This window comes from Trichoplusia ni, chromosome 6 (genome assembly GCF_003590095.1).
Source record: "Trichoplusia ni isolate ovarian cell line Hi5 chromosome 6, tn1, whole genome shotgun sequence".
Classification (NCBI taxonomy): domain Eukaryota; kingdom Metazoa; phylum Arthropoda; class Insecta; order Lepidoptera; family Noctuidae; genus Trichoplusia; species Trichoplusia ni.
The window spans coordinates 5,363,413-5,369,740 of record NC_039483.1 but is presented as its reverse complement, the minus strand read 5'-3'; positions in this window follow the sequence as shown (position 1 = coordinate 5,369,740).

Here is a 6,328-nt window from a genome sequence, read left to right as displayed (position 1 = left end):
ATAGTTTATAACCTGAATTAACACATGGAATAGTTCTTAACCTGATTTTATGTTCCCGAAGAATAATTTTCGATGTGTGGCGGGTGGTGTTGCTGGCAACAGCTAGTTAGTGATGACTTATTTAAAATATGTTGTTTTTTCATCTTGCATACCACTTCCTTACGCTTTTCTGTTCTGTAGTATCACAAAACACATAATGATGTCTTTATTTGCACTAGTCCAGAACTTGCAAGTTTCAATGGAATATTTGACGACGCTAAACTTGCCGCGTCGCTGTCGAGATTGTTTGTCTACTGCTCGCTAATATTCTGACCGCCTTTGATGCCACGACTGCTTTGTATTAAATATGTACGTGTTTACACATTAGTAGCAACAGAATTAGTAAATGCAAGACACGTAAACAAACGCATATTACTGCGTTATGATGTTTTCTACTAGAATTGAAGATGTACTAAATGTACCAAGTAAGCTTGGAAGCTTACAGGTGTCTTTTTTCCGATTTAGACACTGGCCTCCTTGTTATAAATAATATAAATAAATAATATATTTTAATCATTTTTGTTTTTTGAATTAACACATACATATCTAACAAAAAATTGAAGCACTCTTTTAACTCATTAGACTGCTTTTTTTAATACAAAATCCTAATTGCCTAACGAATTACATCAACGAAAATGTATGCTAATTATAGGCAAGGCTAATAAGTGTAACCGGTATTCATGGTTTTATGCATAACTAAACGAAAGTACGAGGTATTTAGCTGCCAAAAATGAAATTTCTTCAACCAAATAGTGAAAACAGTTTTCAGTCAAAAATCACTATCGTCTTCGTTTTGCAACTTTCATAACACCTAGGAAATAAACAATCATTTTGCCTAAAAGCATCTGAAACAAACGACAGACGAACATTCAAGTAATAAAGCAGTTAATGTGGCGAGTGCGGGTGACGTCACTATGGCCCATTTAATACGACCACAGCGCACACATCGGGTTAATCTACTAACGCCCTTACAACTTTCCTGCTAAGGAATTCATTTAATACTGTGAAGTGAGGCGAATGATGTGAGAGTAATTGTTACCATATAGAGGGTGCGGTTTTAAAATGGTTTGCCGAGAGTGTTTTCTTTTTAAGACTAGTCTGCAAAAGTGACGTTCTGAAATTTGTAATCGTCCCCAATTTAGTGATCATTGATTAAGGCAACATAGAATATAAGATACAGCAAATAAATCAAAAAGTAAACAATCCTACTGTGTATATTTTCCTGAAAACTGAGCTTACTGAGAATTATATTTGTTTTGACGCGGAGTCTTTCACAAACATTCAATTAACATGCACAATATACCAGACTCAGAACAATCATTTGTAGATCACACAAATGCTTTTCCTACGATCAATGACAGACGGATTCTAAAATTGTTCTATAAAATAAAAATATTTTACGTCAAAAATCTACGACATCGAAATTGATTTCCCAAAGGTGAAGCCTTTAAACGAGGTTTTAATATTCGACCCTTCCATAAGCCGGCGTCAGTTTTGCATAACACTATGTAGGCTAGCGTAGGTAACGTTTGACAGGTACAGGCCGAGTGATGAAATTTATTAAAGTGGAGAAATAAAATCATTTTTTACTCCAACGTAAAAAGAGGGTTGGAATAAGTTTGACGTGTCTATCTGTCTGTCTGTGGCATCATAGCTCCAGAACGGATTGAGCGATTACGATTATGCTTGTTTTAGAATAATGTTTGAATGTTCTTAGAGAGGTTTGATAACTGTGAGGGGTTGAAAGTGGAGACGAGTGCAATGAGTGGGGACTCAAATAAAAACGCACTGATATAGAATATTGTTGACGTTAGCAAAAGAGTGCTTAGCTGCTTTTGATGAAAAAAACATATTTTTCTTATTTTTAGAGCTACTTGGGTTGGAACCATGTAGCTTAACATGGAAATAAATTAAAAAAAAATCTAGTTTTTTTTTTGAAAAACTGTTTAATTTCGAAAACCGGATTGATAATTATTTATGACCTCATGTCATCACATCAAAGTGACTGCGCAACGTTGGTTCGATTTTCGGGTAGGACGAGCTTTTGTATGATCCACAAACGATTGTTCCGAGTCTAGGTATCTTGTACACGTGACCTAAATGGTTATGAAACTCTAAGCCACAGTTATTAAAAAAAATAAAAATAAAAAATCTTAGATGACTTTAACTTTCTTAATGTATCATTAATTATTATCATGCTCGCAATGAATGCATTTTCTAGTTTAAGCTAATTCAGATGCTTGTAAGAACTCAAATATTGAAAAAGTAACTTATTTCAGTTCGTAAATTAATTTGACACTTTAGGTAAAGCAATACTTTCTAAGTTCAAGGGTAAAACTAAACTTTTGAAATTAGCGTATTCAGAACGAGCTAACCCAGTAACCACTTCAATTTCATAACTTAACTTTTCGAACAACTACAAATTAGGCAATGTCTTGCGTCTTTGTAATTTACTTTCGACAATTTTTGGGGTTCGAGAAACTTCGTCTTAATTTCGACATAAATTCTGATTAGTAACCTCCATCATTTTTTTCTATACCTAGCCCTATGCTCTTTATTTAAATTAAGGAATAATAAAATTACAGGTTTTTGAACTTTACCTTAATTATTCACAAGTTAAAGTGTATACTAAAAATAAAATAATTAAAAAAGACAAATTAAAACATAACATCTAAAAATTCGTCCATAATACTGATTCTCATGATTTTTTTGTATACATTTTTAGTTTTTTCTTTTGTCTGAAATCGCCATAAGTAATTTAAATGGTACCTACTTGTATTTTTTTTCTTAAGCGTCGCGGTCAACCTCAAATAGACACATCACAAAACTTACTTTCTTCAGTAAACTCGATAAAATTACAATTAAACATACGAATTTAAACCTAATAATTAGTGCCATAATGTCATCTTAGCAGACTTGCAAAGTCCGCGGTTACCGGTTAACTGGTCACAACTCGGAGATGTCTTCGTGTCGTGCGAGTTACTGCAACTACCCTCTTTTCATTATTCAGTTTGACAGTAAGGATTAAGACTAACATATTTTCGGATTATATTACTATTAATCTTTTTCGAGTTATTCCACATCGAACAAAAACGTATTAATAATTGCGGGAGCTTTCTTTAAAGAAATAGAAAAACCTATCAATATATATTAAAATATGAACTCACCATTGTTTACCATCACTCCATTTTTTTTAAGAATAAAATCATACAACCTTGAAATCAAAACTACGGATCCGAACTTGATGAATTTATGGCCAATACTAAATGACAGCTATTTCAACTCGCGTCAAACGAAAAAAGAATCACTTAAATCAGTTCATCCAGTCCGTAATAATTCTCTCAGCAGCATTTATAATACTCACCTCATACCAACATTTCGGACACATTTACCAAAGAGTAAACATTACCATACACCAGTAGTATAATGCAGTAGGAATACCTAATATATGGTTTGGTTTCACTGATGACCGCCTGAACTGGCGGTGTACCGCGAAACGTTCTGGTAGATACCACTGTCAGATTCCTGAACATTGGAACTACTCGCAACTAGAAGATTGATGTTTTGTAAATGAATCTTTGACGCAGGTCACTGTTGCCAAGCTTTATAATTAAAAACAACTTATAAGCAGTCAAATAATGATCGGAGGAATTCATAAAAAATATCCACAAATACCAACGGTTTAAAAGATTACAGCCTAATCCTCTTTAGCTGATAAAAATACACTGCTTAGACTAAGCACATCGTTTACTTATAAAATATTACCGCGATACTCTTTTAGTTAAATAAGCAACAGACTTACAGCGGCGGTATTTTCCTGAATTTTGATGTGTGCCGATGCTTAGTCATACTTACGGGAGGTTTAGAGAAAGAGCATTTTTTCTAAATTTGATTAGTAGAAAGTAAGTTAAATGAGGTTGTTTGAATTTAGGAGTCTATTAAAAACTTATTGAAAGATAGGCGTAAAAAAAGTTTAGCCTGTTTGATTTTTATTTTAACTTGGTGAAACTGAAAAAAAAATACTTCGTGTTTCAGATGTTAAAGAAACACAAAGTAATTTGTTTTAAGATTGACCGTTTTGTGCGTGTTTATGTGTCTGGTAATGGCACCGTAGCTCAAAAACGGGTAGACCGATGGTGGAAATGGTTTTTGTATCATATTTTACCTTGTAGTTACAAGTCAAATAATTGCACAGTAACAAAAAACATACAAGTTTGGTTATAACATGGCCTTCCCTGCTCAATGACTAAGCAATATGGATTCTTTTTACTGCCAGTAGGTATTTTATAATTATTATATAGGTAGCATAAAAGGCCAGTTTAGAAACAGATGATCAGCTTGTTCATTTTCATATTAACGCGGACCGGCACACATTTAATGCAGGGTAAATGGATTTATATTTTGAGACAATGCAGAATGGAGAAACACACCTGACTCTGAAACGAACTGCGTTCTTTTCTTTTCCCGTTTCTCAGAAATCTACATTACTGCATGTTAGATCAAGGTATTTCTTAAAATATTAGAGGGAATATTTGTCACAGTTCTTACCCGTGAGTCATATCACACGCCACATCTTATGAAACCGTCGCAACGTTTTCCAGTATTATTCCACCAAATCTTTTAGACTGTGAATAAGTTGAAAGATTAACGTAAACGGTAAGACGTGTTTTTTTATGAATCCTTCATTTTTAGGCTTCCACACCTAAAGAGGAAAAACAGAACTCGTAACTGTTCATCCATCTGTCGCAGGCTGCATCTCATGAACCGTGATAGCTAAACATTTCAAATTAATTTTCGGTTGCCCTTACAATGACAAATAACGAAAATAAAAGTCGAAGTTTACGTTTCTAAATTTGTTGGGTGACAAATAACTATGTGTCACTCTTTCCGACTCATAAAATTGATCTATTTTATCAGGTTTAAAAAAAACTTTAAGTCAGAGCTCAAATATTCACTTCATATAATAATTAACTAGTTACCGCAGCAAGCTTATAAAGTTACACAAATGCAGTATCTAAAATAGCTCAAATATACCAAAATACAACAAGGCTCTCTATGAAAAACATACACAAGTAACAAATAATTTATTGCAAAATCATCCAACGTGACACTATAAATTAATAAAACAACCCACCCTTTGCCAGGCACATCTAATAATAGACAAAGCTCATCACACTAATGCCGCTTGCGAACATTTGACCCAAATACCTGAAAGACACAAGCCACACTTGACTCTTCAAATCGTTCAGCCGACACATTTCATAGTTTTTATTTACAAGTTAAAATACAGTCCAGAATACTTACTACCTTGAACAGTCTCACACCAATTTAAATCTTAAGACTCAGACCAAAAAGTTCCTTTTGCATTCTGTTTTCAACCATTGTATCTAGTACTTTTATATCTAACCTAGTATAAACGACACTTGAAATTGCAGCCTTAGTCTCGATAAAATAAGGTTTATTTTTTACTGGATTTGTGTTTGATTTGTGAAACTGGCCCCATGTTTACTTTGCTACTAGAACTTGGACGATCGATGGAGCGTTCTCGGCTCAGATTTGTTATTTGAACTTCTACAACTTCTTGTTTGTATTGCTTCAAATTGCAGTCATGTGTCTATTAATTTGGTGTTGATGCAAAACATTGCACATTTGCTCTACTAACTTTACTCTCCTCGTATTTGTCAAGATGGCTAACTTTAACAGCTAAATTTCGTTGTTCATTTTGATGAATAGTTTCTATAATTTAAATGCTTTTGCTGTTTCAATTTCTGTAATAGGTATTATCATTTTGACATTTGCCGTCACAACAATGAAAGTAAAGGTCCAACAAGCTTATTTATATTCTGGATTTGTCCCATCCCTCATCGTACCCTGTTAAATATGTCTAAGACTGTCTCCTCTGTAATAGTTGATTTCCTTAATTCGTTGGAACCCTTCCAGTGAGAGAAGGTCCTTTTGAAGGCAACTGCGTAGGAACTTAAAATTGTAGATTCATTAAAACAAAATATTGAAGGTTAGAGTTAAGGTCATCTTAAAGTTAAAATAAAAGAAGTTCTAGAGTCTGCTGAAATTGATGACTCTAGTTAATCGGATTTTAAATTTTGGTATGGAGATGAAAAGTTTTGATCGTAACCTTCTTTATCACCAAATACGAAGTTAAATCAACCGTAATACAAAATAACACCAAAAGCACCAACAAAATTTACGTCTCCGCAAAACAACGTACCAAACTACCTCCATTCATAAATCGTTTGAAATGGCAATTCACTTCACGATTTAAGTCGGAAAA